This window comes from Lutjanus erythropterus, chromosome 1, assembly GCF_056507025.1.
Source record: "Lutjanus erythropterus isolate fLutEry1 chromosome 1, fLutEry1.hap2, whole genome shotgun sequence".
Taxonomy (NCBI): Eukaryota; Metazoa; Chordata; class Actinopteri; order Lutjaniformes; family Lutjanidae; genus Lutjanus; species Lutjanus erythropterus.
In genome coordinates this window covers 11673319-11691357 of record NC_139317.1, presented here as the reverse complement: position 1 = coordinate 11691357, position 18039 = coordinate 11673319, and the positions used below count along the sequence as shown (strand labels likewise).

The window sequence follows — 18039 nt, the reverse complement described above, 5'->3', positions numbered from 1 at the left end:
TTGTAGAAGATGAAGAATAGCCTCAGGCTTCAGAGCAAAACTGCAAAAGCCAAAGATTGTATTTAGGCTCTGCTTGTGTACTAAAGGGGTGTCCATTCAAACACAGAACATCTTTTTCTCCAATACACAACTGAATCATTTTGTTTCACAAGAAAAGTTCTAGTCTAGTTTCAAACTTTTTTCTGTTGTCTTCCAGTCAGTGGTGAAAAAATGCTTTGGTGTATCTCTGCGCCTGATAAATTATTGCCACACATAAAAACTATCATTGATATTTAGAGAAATGTCAGCCTGGCGCAGTGATGAAAGATTGGGCCGACGGGAGCTCTGACAATGCTGAAAATGTGAGGCGGAAGGCCTGGGGACTGCACCCTGAAAGATAAGTAGGACCGGCCCTGTCAGGGAACCGACTATAAATAATTGGCTCTTTTTATAGTGATTCGTCGCTGGTGTTGAGCTCAGGCTCAAGGTGGATAGACATGGGCTTAAACACTGCAGCATGGTGAGCATCCTAATGCTTCACACTGACTGCGAGACGATTTGTCCAAAGCCGTGTCCCATTTCCTGAACATAATTTAAACCCTGACGCAGCAACAGTAAGCACACTGGAAGAGGAGTTAATGTCACAGCTACGCAAATTACAAGATGCAGTTTATGGATCAGAAATCAGAAATGTTCTGTTTCAGGTAATATCACACTGTCTCAACTATGTCTGACAAACAACTATGACCATTTGCTATCAGAAACGGTTTACTGGCCAGGTATGTGTACATATACAAGGAATTTCACCAGAGTTTTTTCCTGTATGTGGTTGAAACTAGTTCTAGAGGTTGAGGAGGACATTTCTTGTGAGAGAAAACAAGAGAAAGAGACCAAGAAAGAGAGTAGAAAGAGAGGAGACCATGAAATCAGACAAGCTAATCTTACCGGAAACTGAGCCTTTATTTGTTCTATATTTTAGAACAATAAATTAAAAATAGTAGCAGATAAAACTCAGCAACATTAAAAAAGAATGATGAGATGACACACTTGAATCTTCACTTGTCAGAGTGATATATTTGGCAAGGCTTCTTGCAAATATCAAGCCTGTTTCATTATGACAGAACTCAGGACACAGGGGGCTAATCTTCTCCCTGCAAGCTGCCGAACAGGTCCCTGTCAAGAGGAGTCAGACCTGACCTGAACCAGTCCTGTCTGTTCAAAGATACCGGCTTTTAATCAGTAAGTTAAATGCAGTACATGCTTGGACCAAGGCTTTTTACCCTCTTGTTATTTATTCATATTTTGCCCATGTTTCATATGTTTAAGACTGTTAATGGTGGAAAACATACAAATTCAAGTTCAGTACTGCAGACAGGCTGTTGCAAATTATCAGCCAATACACTTGTCCCATCTTTCCAAATTCTAATGTCCTCTAAACCAAAGCTGTTTCCACATATGACCTCTGAACCCTGTCCCGGGACGTTGTTCGAATTTGCCCTTTCACACATGTAGCACACAACAGGAGACTTTTTGTGCAGACGCATTTTCACATGTTGGGGTTTAGGCAAGAATTGACACCCGCAGAGCGAGCAGGAGGAGGAGAACTCATCCTTCATAATGACCGAGTCTAAATATGACCACAACCACAAAACTGACTGTGAAGGAAGTGGAGAAGGCTGAAAGAAATGGATGCAAGTGTGGCTCCAATCTGACTGCCCAGCAGGGGAAACACTTAATGGTGTGCTGGGATTTTATAACTGATCTACGAGCAGAACACACACTTTTACTTTCTCTGACTGTGGAAATGTGATGTTTTCACATCACAGATGCCAAAAATTTTAAGGTGAGGCAAAAAATGAGACTTGTGTAGGCTAGTATTGATTGTCAGATTGCGTTCATGAAAAGGAAACAATCAACAAAAGAGCAGAAAGCACGCAGACAAGAAAAAAGGAGTACGAAGAAGCTACACACTGTGCAAGGTCATCAACACGCCCGCTTACTCTATGTGAGTCCTCCAGATGATGATATGCTGTACTCACATATGGGCTCACATGGACTTTCAGCTTGGGCGCTGGCAGGGTTAGATATGTTTACTCTCCAGTCCAACTGATTCTGACATTTGTGTTCACACACAGAGATCCTCCAGGTGATGTTTGCATGTGCAGAGGTGCAGTGCATGTGTGGGAGGACTTCAGTTTCCACTGATCATTTAATTAGCGTAACAATGTTGTCAATGTCCTCTTGACTGTGTTTCCACAAATGAAGATATTTGTCATATCAGATCCGCTGCTAAGAGCAAGTTAATTATAAGACAAACAACATATATCTAATTGCATAGTCAGTAGCTGGATTGTTTCTAGTGCTGCACAATAAGGGGAAAAAAAAGTCAAATTACTATTGGTTCGGTTATTTTTTTCTTCACCTTGGGCTTTGGAAAACAGTGATCAACATTTTCGCAATTTTCTCACAATTTATAGAACAAACAACTACTTGATTAATCAACGGATTAATCGATAAGAATAATCGTTAGTTGCAGTCCTGGTGGGAATGATCACTTTTGCATTACAATTTTCATTTTCACTGGAAGAAAAAATAAATAAAATCATGCTGATGTGACATCTGTTGAGGTCTGTACCAAACAAACATGTTTTCTCACATCTGGAGAACAAGATTTGCAGGCCAGGGCATCTCTGCAGCACTGCAGTATTTAATTATTATGTTGTTTTGTCACACATTTTTCCTTTATCAAAAACTGCAGCTCCTCTGATTTGGAAATTGCACTTTGTCAATTTCAGATGTATTTTTGACTTACAGAAAAACAACAGCATTAGTTGCTTATTCAATGACTTATGTTTAGTTTTTCACTTCAACCTCTCTAGTTGGTTGAATTAGTCCAAGCACTGCAGCCAAGAAAGGAGTTGTGTGGTATTGATATGCGACCACAAAATGTGTTAGGGAGGAGGGCGGAGTGGATGCTCGAGAGTACAAAGCATGTGACCAACGTTCCACTTTATTTATTTACCACAGGGGGAATCTTTTAACCCCAGTCCATATTTGTTCTGATGATGAGAATAAAGCTGCACTTTTTCTAATAACTGCTGCATTTCTCTAACCCTCTGTTTTTGTTTCTGTTCCCAAGTGTCTCCAAGCTGTGTGAGTTTCTCTTCCCCTGCTTTTCTTTTCATGGTGGACAGAAGGTGTACTAGCAACGCCTTGAGTTGCTCAATTTCCTCTACATTCTTTACATAAACTTTATTATCACAATGTATCAGAAAATCAAAATGCGTATTTAATGTGATTTTGTTGGTCTGTTCTGTACACACAACATCTATTGCACTGCCTGTCTGTCAGTCCTGAGAGAGGGATCCCTCCACTGTTGGTCTTTGTGTGGTTTCTTCCATTTCTTCCCTGTTGAAAGGTTTTCTGGGGATTTTTTTTTCCTTATCTGAATCAAGGGTCTAAGGACACACGGTGTTATACATGGTGCAGATTGAAAAGCTCCCTCAGGATTGCGATTTTGGGCTATATAAATAAAATCTGACTTGACTTTCCCTAACCTTAACCACAATCTTTTGCTAACCTTTAACCACGTTGTTTTATTTACCCATATGTCATCAAAAATTAACCACAGAAGCGGAAGATCAGTAAAAGCTTTTGAGTCATTTTTGGAGCAGTCACAGGCATCTTTTTTATTCTGTCGTTTTAGGTAAGAGGACTTGTTTATAAGATATGGATGGACCTTTGTGTAATCCACTGGTTATCGGCTCGGCTCAGGAAGTGTAGATAGACAGATAAATATAATCCCTCTAGTAATAACACGGTTTTGATCTGAAAGGAAAACTACACCGACATAAAATATATATAAAAAAGTACAGATTTAACCGGACAGGAGGTGAAAGACAATCCTGTCGGAGGATAAAAGTCCTCCATGCTTGACAGATTAAAGAAAATGACACTGGAAAACAAAAGCAGCTTTTCAGCTGACACACTCCCAGTGTCCTGCCTCAGGAAATTGAAAAGTGCCTGACATAACAACCAGAGACTTGTTGAGGCTTCAGATTTTTATATGATGGCATCATTCTCCATGAATATCTAAATGATCAAACTTGGCACCTGGAGGGATTTAGTATATTGTTGTTTTTGTTTTTTTGTTTTTTTAAATCAAATCATTCCAGTTCCCCTTGTGCACTCAAACAACAGGAGATACAGCATTTCTAGCCAAAGCAACAACAACAACAAAAAATCCAAACACAGTAATCATTATACAGCACAGCAGCTCTGAGGTCAGTGCTCTACCAAGTATTTTCTAGAAAGAAACATGTGATGTTTTTTAATTATATAACGCTGACACTGTCAAAGCTTCTGTGTTACAATAACACTCACTTAATAAATCTTGACTATACTATGAACACAATACCTTATATCTTATCACTGATCTCTTGATATAAAAGGTGGAGATGACGTGTGAAACGTTATCGCGCCTAAAAGTAATTTTCTCCTCACTCAAGATAAGCAGGAAGAATGTATAGGAAGTTAGAGCCACCTGATTGTTTAATCCCAGTATAAACAAAAGACCAATTTACAATTAGCTCAAGATTAATAGTCCTCAACACATTTACAGCCTCGACACACTGTTATGTTTCACTTAATACAAAGACGGGATCAGAGAAAACAGCAGAAGTACTTCAGTTTAAAGTAACCTACCTTATCAACAGAAAATGGCCCAATTTAGGTATATACTGTAGTTAATTGAAAATATGACATAAATGGTACATAAGGCTGAAACAATGAATTGATTAAGAGATATAAAAACATAATTTATTTATTTTTTACTTTAGATGTTGTTATTTGGTAACTGCTAATAAATAAAAATAGTAAAAATTAACTTTTGGGCAAGCAATTGTTCTTAAGAGAGTTCCTAAGAGACATCCAAGTCAGATTCATGAAGGGGTTCTTTCTGTTTTTATGACAATGAATCCAATTATCCTTGTGAGTGCCAGTTTCTCATAATTAGCATCAGTAAATGCATCATCAATGCCCATATAAGGGCATGAGACTGCAGGGCTGCATGCACACACAGAAATAAGACGCCGACAAGTTCAGAAAGAAGTCAAGAATTCCCAAATGGAAATCTAAACACGGCGGAGAGCTGTCAGCGTTTCACCTCCTTGCCCATCTCAGATCCATATAAATAAAAAAAAAATAAAGATGCACCGAAAACTGTCTGATCTTTTTTAGTAATTTGTTTATTTCTTAAAGATTAATGTGAACTATAAATAATAATTGATCTTTATGATTAACACGTAATTATTTTATTCATTAATTGCAGCCCCCATAATTGATTATTAATAATTTTCAAAAACACTTGTCATGCCATCAAAAATAAGCTCTATATTTAGTACAGTACGCTAACAATGAGAAACTGCTAGTAAGTCACATCTGCCTTTGTAAAAGCCTAATAATGTCTGACTGATAAGTCCTACATAATATTGCTGACGGCTCTAAGCTGCAGATGCTTGAGCAAACATCGGCTTCACGGACTGACAGGATGAGCTACTTCAGTCTTGAATTCCTCAGGTTCACATGTCCAATAATACATAATACACTGTTTTTTTTTTTGCTGCTTCTGCAGATGATCAAAGGCTTTAGACTTTGATTGTGAGCTTTTGGCTTCGAGCTGTGATGGACTCTAACATATGAGAGATCTGGTTGCCATGATGGTTGCTGCATCATATGCAGGAAGTGATCCCCTGGCTTAAAACTATGGGTATTAATTCTGCCTGACTTTTTTTTCAGCATATGCAAATATTTGGATGTCTTTATCCCCCAAATCTCCAGTAACAAGGCTGGGAAAATTCTAAGAGCCGCCTTTTTTTTTTTTTTCCCAGCAGATTGTTTGTTAACGGTGAGAAAGGGTGAGACGTTTTCAAAAGAGTCTCATGAAATCAAATCTCTTCAACAGCGAAAAAACATTGTGACCTTGTTAAATGCACTTCAAGTCAAACTAACTGCTAATCTCTGTCCTGGTCCCCGGTGCCGAATGAACAACATTTACAACATGTCAAAACTGCTGCAGGAGTGAGCACAGGGATGGGTGAACGGAGTTGTTTTTCTTCTCCTGCTGTCCTCTCCCGCAAAAATCACAAGCAGTCATCACTGCAATAAAAGCTGAGTGCTCGTGAGCCATAGGGAGCTGTTGGAGCAGAAGCTGGGGTACGCGTGAGTTGCAGGTGTTGTATGCCTAACTAAACTCATGACATTTTCACTGCTCTCCTCCACGGGTGAACTAAGGTTGGGGTTTGAGACTGCCTGTAAATTATCAGCTTATGCTGAAGCTGAGAGGCATGTTAGTTCCTGTGGTGCTGAGACGGTGTGTGTGTCTGTGTGCATATGTATTGTGGGTGTCTGTTGTGGTTCTCAGCCTGATTATGATACTGTGTAGGCATCAGGGTAAATTTAAGGCAACAACTCACAGGGAAAAAATATAACTTGCATCTTTATCCAGCAACAATTTAGAATATGAGTAGAGTTACTGTAAATCTCCTTTTTTCAACCAGTTGCAACAATAGCATTTTGGTATAATTATATGTTATCAAAATACAATATTCTAAGAGCTGGTGAACAACACAACCCGACTGTCTCTCACTGGAATATATTAACACTCCCTCCCAGGCCTGACTTACTAAAATTCTCTAACAGTCTGATTACAGGAAAACAAAAAAGTATCATAAACTGCAAGGGTGAGTCACAGATATCAAAGCCATGATCTGAGGTTAGTTATCGAGTCGTTGACTTTTACTTTCAAGATGCAGCTGAACGTTTAAAGGAGCGCTACTGTAAGTCACTTGAGATTGTGTAATATGGCAATAAGTCAGTGTTGTAAGAAAAGTAGAGGCCAAGGTTAGAGCTGGAGTGAAACATTTTTTGTTACATGTGTTGAAATTCTCTTAACATCCCGACAGCAATCAATAACTCAAATGTTATGACAAACTGCAAAAAAATAAGGCTATAATACGCTCATGCAGTCATTTTACTCAGTCTGAATATATGGCCTACCTATTTATCACACTACGCACCTGAAAACAATAAAGACAGGCTCGTAAAACTGACAGAAAACCACATTTCAACACGCAGCTAATGTAGCCAATGTTCTCTCAAGTTTACTTTATGTCGCAGAAGTTTCTCAAAATGTGTTGGATAGTCAGTTCCTCCGACAACACTTCTAAACAGTCTCTCACAGCGTCTCCACAGGCGCAGCAGCTGGGATGGTATTGGGCTGTTGATGCCAGGAAAGACTTGATCATGCTGAATTTGTTCATTGCATCCATCTCGAGATCCAGCCTGAGGTACTCTGCAATTTCAGTGTTCACCGAGACCGCAGGCTGTGTCTGTCCTCTGAGGGTGACTTTTTTCATTTGAGACAGAGTCTCATCTGGTGACAGGAGCAGACGGAGGTACTTCTTGTCGTGGTGAAAATACAGCTAAAATTGCAACTGTTACTGACTGCCTATTAGATTACTTTTTTGTTGTAACAATCAAACTTTTCAAAGTACTCTCAGTAGGTACCCCCAACGCTGCTGCTTAGCATCGCACACTCCTCCAGTGCATTCATTGTGCCTGATAAATTGCTTAAGTGTCTAACTGCACGAGAAAGATAGAGAAACTGCTGCCAAAATTTCCTAATACATACTGGTTTGACAGCTGTAAGTACTAACACTAGCCATGCTCACTCTTTACATTCATTAAACAATGTTAGACGTTTTCTTTCATGGAAATGAGACAGTTGGCGGTGGCAATGGTGTGCTGCACTTATCATCTAGAAGTGAACTAGTCAGGAGGGAAAGAGGGTGGGATGCAGGAGGGAAGCAGTTGAGTAGGGGTAGGATGTGGGTTAAAAGGGGTGGGATTTTTTTCCACTGGCTATTTTTAAAATCTACCTTGCTCTTGCTGGTTGCTCCAATGTTACCAACCCTAACTTTAACTGAACCTCCCTGTTGGTAAAGTACACTTAGCAACCAGGACAATTAACCATTGCAGTTTATTTAAAAAAATGCAGAACCTGTAGTTTACCTGTTTCATGTTGGCCATTGTGTCTTCAGACCCCCTCTCTCTCTCTCCCTCTCTCTCTTTGACTGCAGCTAAAACCACGGAGCTGCAGCCACAGTAAGCAGAGAGGTCTGCATATTCATGAGGCTGCACTGGGGACTCACTTCAAGGAAAACTGCCTGTCGTATTGTCGCTAATGTCTTCCTGACAGCCACTAGATTTGCTGTGGGGTTAGTTTTTAAGATAAAGTGGGTAAATTGGCCTTAAAAGTCACTCAATCTAGTGACACCAAGGGTGCAATCATTCTCATCTTAAATTAATCTTCAGAACATCATCTTGATTAGTTGATTAATTGTTTATAAAATGCCAGAAAATAGAGAAAACACAATATCCTACACCCCAATGACACATGTTATAGTCACTAACACAAAAATATTCAGTTTACTATAACTTGAGACAAAGAAAACAAGTAAATCCTCACAATTGAAACTGGAACCAGAGAGTGTTTGCTTGAAAATAACAGAAAATCATTAATAGAAGAAGAAAAGAAAATATATCCCAGTTAATTTTCTGTCACTTGACTTATTGACTGCCTGTTGCAACTCTTAGTGACACAATTACACAATTGCTAATATTGATGTGGTTTCAAAACTGTAAATCATGCACTTTAGAGCAAAACCCTGGTGTTACTCCAGACCTGCAAATAAGGTATGGCTACCTGACAGACGAACAGGACAAACCTACGCCATCACAACAAGTAAACTCCCATCACTGCTCAATAATGTTGCTTTGTTTCGAGGCAGCCGAGGAGTGAGTAAACTGCTTTGAAGTTAATGCGCTTGTGTGTTTTATCTCTAGTAGGAGGATTAAGCAGGTCATTACCAAAAAGCTTATAACTGAGCCCTACTGAGGGATTAAGCAGACTCCTAATCAAATGGAGGGGAGACAAGAGAAAAATATATAAACAGGACCTTTATGCATCATTTCAGAGGCAGGTCAGGGCAGCGACTCGTCCTACAACATCATCGAAACAAATGTAGATCTCAGAAACAGAGAGTGGCAGAAAGGAAGAAAGGATTTAGATGCAATGAAACAAATTGCACTATGGCAGGATTTAGTACATGTGATCTACAAGTGCTGCAACAAAAATCCAGATCCTGTGAACTCTAACAGTTAAAGGGGGGACATGGCACCATAAAGTACTTCCATTGGGGATTTGGGGTTTAATAGTCCTAGCATGCATCCAACTGTTTCGGCTCAGATTAAAAAATAAACTTCTTTTCTGTTACTTTGGAGTATTGAAGTCCAATCAACGAGCTGAATAACACATTAATTTTAATGCTCTTTTATCGTTATCTCTCCTGATATCTTTAATTATCCATCTTAATCATCCACTTGAAATTAGGAATGTTCTGTTGTCCCACGGTAACAAAAATTGTACCTAGGACACAAATTTTTACACACTGTTTGTTTACATTTCTAGCATCCTTAGAAAAATAAACAGTGTTACATTACATTGCATCTTTGTGCTATTTTTGGCTCAGAGAAGGTATATACAGTGTTATTTGAGGTGGCTTTGTCATAATTTCGGTGCCTGAAAAGTTGCATGTGCTATCTGAAATGAATCCACTTGGTCCTCGTCAATTTATGTGTTCTTTTACTTCGTATCTATTGTGTAGTGTGCAAGCGTCAAAGTGATGACAGTTAAAATTTAGGTTATTATGTACAATCTATTGTATTTGTCTTTGGGACGCATTTAATGAACAACAATTTCTTTTGAACTTTCATATTGTATTATCACATTGTGAGGTTTTGGTATTGTTACATCTCTAATTTTTATATTTTCAATATTTCTTCACCTTTTGTATGTGTGTTTCATTGTTTTACAACATTCAGAGTGGAAACCAAAAGAAGTATTTCATTGTAGAAGGGAAACTGTGTGTGTATGTATGTACGTGACTATTTGTTGTTTTCAGGGTTGGGCAGCATGATGTTGTTGTCAGATATTGCTGGTTTCTAGGCCCTAATGACACCGCCTGTTTATGTCCGTTAATGAAGTAGATATGGAGCCTGCAGCCTGATCATTTTCAGAGCTATTAAACAAACGAAAACAAAAACAACATAAAATGACTGAAGTACCATCCAATTAGAAGCAATTAACACAAATATTCTATCACCATCTTTCTTTTCTTTACAGGGAGACAGTAAAGAAGAATTTAAAACACATTCGAATCCAACAGTTTTTTCATGTCTTTTTGTGTTCTCTGTGCCTGTAAATTCCTGCCTTTGTGCAAATATTGAGGTTTTTTTATTTTTACATGTAACACCTCCCCAAAGCTTTCTGTGTGTGGTTAATATTTAACTTAACTTAACTGTGTAACTAGCCAAAAGACACCATTGGCTTTGCTGAGACACATATGAACAACCCAGAACTGAAACAACAGAATTATTTAGACCACTGTCAAAATAAATAGAGGGTCTTATGCAAAAAACATTTTTGAAAATGACCCGCTGATGGTCTTCAAAATAACAAATGATAATATCACATTGCCAGTATGACATAACTGTCTCAAATATTAGCTGTGGTATGAAGTGGTGAGCCATTATCCAGAGATTATAACAGTGCTGCTGTACGGGGGTGTGTCAGTGTCTCAAGTCCAGCAGTTACTCTTCAATGCCGACACACAATTATCCATGTTATACAACCTAATGAACCCACAGTTAGTTCAAAGAGCTCCGTCTTTCCCTATGCTATCAAAGATGATTCAAAGATGACAAGAGGAGGGGATGCAGAGCTCAGGGGGGGTTATAACAGCTATGCTTTATCATTTCATCATACAAGCAAGACTGGGCCATTTTTCACAGTGAATACAAGAGTACGAAGAAATCTAAGATTTAATTTGTCCATGTAATGAAGTCAAGCACAAATTGGCATACAGAAAAGGTTGCACTACATATACAGTATGTTATTTAATTTCACAGACAGTAAGTTTATTTCATACAAACAAAAATACCCAGTGTTTCAGCTAAGTGGGACATGAAAGTGCTGTATGTTGTCCTGAATCGAGGACTGTTATGATAGAGATACTGACCTCTAATCCATTCACAAAGAAATGGCCAACTGTCTGGACATCCTGTTGACTTTCACCACAGAGTCTTTCCACAGCTGGTTCTTCTGGGACTTTCTGCTGGTAGGTTCCTCAGCACCTAAACGTGACAGAGAAGAAAGCAGAATTCTATTATTGTGGCTTTCAGTTTTCTGAAAAAAAGAGGTGCATAAACATGCATATAAATTTGTAATTCTGTATGCATGTCATACAAGAGCACTACGTATGAACATGTAAAGACATGAACATATCACATATCATAATACATTTTTGAGAGCTTCTTTTCTGTTTATGAAAGTTGTGCATCTGTAATCATACATGTATGCTCTTTTTAACTTTGATTTAAATTGATGAGAAGTCTTATCATTTTTTATTAAAGAAGATTAAAAGCCCCAGCTGCGAGCCTTGTGATCCTTAATTGGGAGCCCTATCTTCTTATGCTTCTTCGTTACAACTTGCACGCCCACAAGTTGTGAACTGATTAATCGAATCATTTTTCCTTCTCAGATGATTTATTTTAATCATTTCAGTTGTATTGACCCTTTTACACCTGACTTCATCGAAAAGCTGTGTGTGCTTTACAGCAACAGTAGTAGCGGTCTCCCCCTGTCATCCAGATGAGTTATCAAGCTGCAAAGGCTGAATTAAATGTTTTACTAGCATCAAAGTCACCAAAATGTCTGTTTGTTGAGTACATGATACTTCAGAACCGATATTCCAGTGGTCGATATAATTTGTTCAAAATTCCGACAGGATCATGAATGTTTCACAGCAACTGGGGGCGTCTACGGCTGCAAGCTATTAAATGTGTTGACTGGATTGAGGACACAATCAAAACTGTTTATGTTTGCAGCGGCCTGACAAACTGTCCGCCATACTTCCGTTGCCAAGATGCACGTGCAGCTTTCTCATTGTTTACAGACTGCAGGGTCTATAAACAGGTAAAACGATGCTGCATTTCACAATTAAAACACCAGGGGTGCAACTGAAGATTAATTTTATTATCAATCAATCTGCTAACTTAATCAATTATCTGCTTGATCCATAAAATGTCAGAAAATGGTGAAAAATGAGAATGACTGTTTGCCAAGTCCAAAGTGATGTCCTCAAATGTCTTGTTTTGTCCACAAATTAACTCAAAGATATTCAGTTTACTGTAACAGAAGACTAAAAACCCCAAACCCCAAAACACATTTGAAAAACTCAAATCACAGAATTTGAACATTCTGTCTTAAAAAATAAAATGAACAAAATGATTAAAAAATGATTAAACAATTACGAAAATAGGTGATCACTTTGATAGTTCACAACTAATGCATGTTATTTGACAGGGCTGCACGATGTGATAAAAAAAAATGTCATAATAATCATATTGTGATTATTATGACAGCTGTTGCAGGATGATTCATGACTAAGTGGAAATTGTAATTTCTGTATGACAATTTTCACTGACAAAAACTATTAAAATCATGATGTGACATTTGTTGGAGTGGCATGTTTTCTCACATCTGGAAAATAAGATCTGCAGGTCAGGGCATCTCTGCAGCACTACAGTATTTCATTATAATGCTGTTTTGTCACACATTTTATCAAAAAAAAAAATTGATTAATTACGCTACTATTTAGTAGCCCCACTACTCAGGGACACATCGGGGTGGAGTGACTCAGTTACTGATGGGTTAATTATCGTGCAGAAGAACAAATTCCTCAGCATTCTGCATCTTGGTCTAAACAGGCTCCACATTCCTCACATGAAATCCTTTAGAAGGCTAAATGTTTCCGGAGGTAAATTATGATCGATTGCCCCTGCACACTAAGCGGCTTTTCAATATAAACTTTTCTGAGGGAAATAAAATTATTAACTGATGTAATTCTTTTTCACTGTGGCTAATTATATCCTTAAATCAATGCCTCATAGACTCTGACACTGATGCTCTATAAATTAAGACGAGGAAACAAATACATATTTGTAATTGCACGCCATGATGAATTTATAGGCTTTCTGACAGCAGGGTCATTAATGTACGACCAATCTATCAGTGCAAATATGCACAGAGTGGCATGGATACTTTACTCTGCAATTAATCTCACCAATGTATTTCTAGCCCCTGTTGAATCAGCCTATTAAAATAAAGAAGGTGCTAAATCGCCACATCAAAGAGAGCATATTGATCTTTTTATGAAATGTGCTTATTGACAAAGCACTTAAATTAGATATTGTAGAAATAAAACCAGCTGGGCTCCTTCTGTCATTGCAAGCCCCACTGCAGTTCTTGAAGAGAAAATAGATGGAGAGCACACCAAGAATAAGACAAGCTGAAATGGACAAAAACAACAGGAACATACTGCAATATAATGCAATCCAATTAGGAATAAATTAAGAATTGTATTCTTGTTCATTTCCACTGTAATTAATCCCAAATCCCAAATAAATATCTGATATTTTCAGCGTGTTCTCTCTCTCTCTCTCTCTCAACTACAGGTTGAGGAGAGATCTGAAGAATGTAGAAGTGAAAAATTACACAGTGCTGATGCCCAGTTGAACAGAAACTCTTGTCTATCCATCACTAACACACTACAGCTTGTCTGCTACAAATAAGCAACAACAGACAAGGCAGAGAGACCAAGTTTCCAGCCTTTTTCCTATTATCAGATTTACCACAAACCTGTCTTAAGAAGCAAAAAATCCTAAAATTATGTAAGCTAATTTATGTTCAAAACCTGCTGGTACATTCGGCATATAAAATCTCTACTGTATAAGGTCTGACAAACAAATATAATTAATTTTAATTCAACATTTCTGACATAATTTCACTCCAATGACAGGCAGGGAGGATGTGTGTGTTTGTGAGTGTGTAAGCTGCCTTCATCTGAAGGATGGCAAATGTTGTACCCTGCCAGAGTGAAAAGGGAAGTAGAAATGTCAACAGTCTTAATCAATATTCCCTGGCTACTGTATAGGCGTACTGATGCTGTTTTTGAGGCAGGTGTGCTGCAGGCAGATGGTGAGAAGTAGAAAATGAGAGTAAACGTCAGCCTGGAGGAGCTCATCCTTCCTGGAGCTTATCCTGCACCACTCCTGCCATTGAGGCATTTTCCATGCAGGCAACACTTCATTGAAGATATCTCATCCTCTCTCTGAACATCTGGATATACTGTAGTTTTGTCTTGCTTGAGGAAGCATCTCGGCTGAGCCACTGCACAGGCAAGCACTTGTACAGAAGCCGATGTCAGATGGTCAAGAATAGCATACTAATCTATACATACTGTTATGAGTAGCCATACAAAGTGAATCAAAAGGACCATCATACAGGCAGTACCACTGTATCTGCTTTTCACTAAACACATCTGCAAAGTGTCACACGGGCTGAGTGTGCAAGTGTGGGTTTCAATAAGGAATCTCTTCACTAACCCTGATCACAAAGAGGATAATCATGTTTTTCTGATAATCTGCATTTTTCAAGCCACAAAATGAGAAAAAAAAGCCTAGTGGTGCCTATTTGTGGTTTTAAGTTGAATGCTGCAAATGCTGCAACCAATGCCAGTACCCATATTAGGGAGTAAAAAATTAAAATGTTGATATATATTCTTCATATATAATCAAAAATCAGCTCTGTTGATGTCAGGAGAAATGTTACATTTGTACTAGGGATGCATGATAATATCAGAAACCCTGTCAAGATGAAACGAACATTACCATTTCTGCCATATGAAAGGCTGAAAAGATGAAGCTGTAATTGTGTGCATATGACTGCAGCGGGGAGGTTTTTTTTAAGTGTCAGAAATGGAAGGCAAAGTTGATATTTGCAATGATTGTTTAGCCAATGAACAGCTCTTAAGATAGACGATTAAATTTGAAGAACAAACAGAAACAGGGGCAAGCTGAACAAGGAGGAAAAAAGTAAGCAGTAATTTTCTTACTTTGAGCTGTTAATGTGTACATTTTGATAAGCATTGTACTTTTGTATGCACCTGCCAGTGAGACATCGTAATAAGAGTAACATAATATGTTAATTCCACTCCGGGAGAGACTTGGTATTCTCTGCAATAATTTAGTAATTGGCCAAAATGAATTAATATATAGATATATAAACATATATAAATATTCGCAAAAAGGTTACTAGAAAAAATCCAATATTGTGCATCTCTAATTTGTACATCTTTACAAAACATGCACTCAGTTGTTGGTTTGTTGAGTATATCAAATTATTACTAATACAACAGTCCTGCAATAAATCCTACCTGCATGAAGGTAATTATGTTCATGTTTTGTTGAAATTGATGATTGTGTGCTGATATACTGACAAATAGTAGGATAAATGACATACACATCTCTATGTATAATGCAATGAACAATTCAGTTCAACAGCACCGCTTCAAAATTTGAAGATAATTTCAACTAAAACCCTACATGAAGACTTATGAAAGAAAAAGATTTTTTAGCATACTAACTATACTTAATAAACTGGCTAGTGAGTGTAATATTAACTTAACTTAATAGGCTTCAAAGAAAACAGTCAGTGGTGCTTCATCACACAGCGAAGGCCATGTGCTTAATAAATGAGGCGACTTCTTAGACCGTCATCTGGTAACTACATTGACAATTAAATGCAGTGCATCAGGATCTGTCTGATTTAGCTCAGCAGGCAATTGATTAGCGACTCTGCTAACAAACGTTAGGGAGGAAACTATGCCTACAGATATTTCTTTTAAAACAAAGTGTGCTCTGTTTACTGTGTTTTATTTGATAGTGAAAGATGTTTTAGTCTGGTGTGGTTTTATGAAAAACATTTATTATCTTTTAAAAAGTGTACCATCCAAAAACAGAGTCGATTATGACTGACTCTGTTTACGGACTGTGTTTAAGGTGGTCTGATAAATGTTACCTAAGTCCTATTCTATCAGGAATGAGTACCTTCAGTGGCCATGAACTAAAGCTGACAATCACTGCCGGAGAAAACGAAACAGCTTATTTGCTGACATGTTAAAAGAAACTGAAATAACATCAAACTGGATGTTGAAGAGCCTCTTTTTTGAGGAGATTTTTATATTGGAACTTGTCAGTTGAAGTTGAACTAGGGCAAAGTATGAGTTATAGAAATAATCTCTTAAGGATGTGTAATCAAGGGCAGTGAGAGCCAAGGAGAACTCCAGCTCCTCTTCAAGGTGGCTTACCATGTGGCTCTGAAAGCTTAGCACTGTGCTGACACCATTTTCATAGCCTTTACATATTGTCCCATTTAATCGACCTTTCTTAAGCAAGGGGTTGACACCCCGCATATGAATCACGAACATCAACTTTATGGCTCTCTCCTGTGAATACATTTTGAACATTAGGCTGAGGATATTTCTTTTACGGCGGCTTGACTGAGAATCATATTAGGTCATTAATTATTTTAGTCGCTCCTCATTTGCTGCCATCCTGACACAAGCAGCCATCTATCAGGACTTGTAGTCCGGGTAAAAAGAGAGATGGAGACCCATCTGTTGGGCATTCATAATACATCCATTTTCTCTGGGGAGTCAATGGCTGGCCAAACATTGAATGATCGCACCACTGATACTACCACAGTGCCAGCCATCATTGACCATCTGATGCCCAGAGCAATATCCAAGAACTCTGAGTCTGCAAAGTGAAGAGCTTGTTTAATTGAGATTTCTGCTTGCAGAGCTGGAGCGACCTGATTAAATGCGATCACTTCTTATTAGACATCACATCAACTGTGCCTCTGCTTGTTCACACACACAGACACACACTCACACCAGATATTTTCAGATTAAATACAACTATCAGTTTCAATGTTTAAAGGACCAGTGTGTAGGGTTTTGTGGCATCTAGCAGTGAGCTTGCAGATTGCAAAAACCTTGTTTCACCTTCCACTTCCAAGTGCGTAGCAAAACCTACTATGGTGGCTGCAAAACTTGCAAAAAACTCTTGTCTGTGGTGTTTGGTTTGTCTGTTCTGGGCTACTGTAGAAACATGGTGGTAAAACACTGTGAAGGAGGACCCGCACCCTATGTAGATATAAATGGCTCACTCTAAGGTAACAAATACACAATGATTCTTATTTTCAGGTGATTATACGCTAATGAAAACATTTTTATGAATATTATATACCATTTCTGCCATATTCTGATATTTAGGGGGAGCTCTCAAACATAATACAAATAAATAAAATATTTCAATGTTGTGCCTTTATTCTCTTAAAATGCTCTGATTAGTCTTTGATTTTGAAACAGTAGCCTTACATTGTTGTTACAACCTCCATGAAATGTATAGAATGTAACTGACAGTATTAATTATCTGTAGTATTAAAAGTAAAAATTTCAGACAGTAAAAACACTTTTACATGCACTAACATACTCATGCAGTCAGAACAGCTACCAATACAAGGAGCAGAGAAGCTCCAATCACAACAGACAATCAGGCAGTGTGACTTCATTCTCTGCTCAGGATCCTATTACTCCACTATATCTTCACATACATAGGAAATTGTCTTTTTTCTATATCAACGTTCAGAATCTCACATACATAACCTTTGCTTAATCAATGAATCGTCTAGCCCCCAAAATGATTAAAAAAAGAAATCATGAATAAATGTCATTTCCAATTTCTCCAAGCGGGAGGATATCTTGCTGATTTTGTCCAAGCAGCAGTAAAAAGACTAAAATCAATTAATCGACTAGTTGCTGCAGTTCCATTACAGTTCAGTACCAAGATACGTGCCTGCTCTTTTTCCAGGTACCGTCTTCCTACATACAGCTATGATCAAAAAGAAGTGTTTGGAAGAGACACATCTGCATGCAAAGTCAAAACCAATACAGTGATGGTGTGGACAATCTGTGTGAAGCAAAATGCTACAGTTAGAAGATTAAATCAGTTATTGGATGGGACACAAAAGGGAAG

The 18039-nt window shown here is 38.1% G+C and overlaps 1 protein-coding gene across 1 annotated transcript in view; it reads right to left on the bottom strand.

Annotated features, from left to right (window-relative positions):
- glceb (glucuronic acid epimerase b) overlaps positions 1 to 11234 on the bottom strand; it is a 37535-nt gene extending 26301 nt beyond the window's left edge. Inside the window, exon 1 of the mRNA XM_084723730.1 lies at positions 11118 to 11234. The gene's annotated coding sequence lies outside the window, so the exon portion shown is untranslated. The remainder of the gene's footprint in view (positions 1 to 11117) is intronic.
- Between the last annotated feature and the right edge of the window lie 6805 nt (positions 11235 to 18039).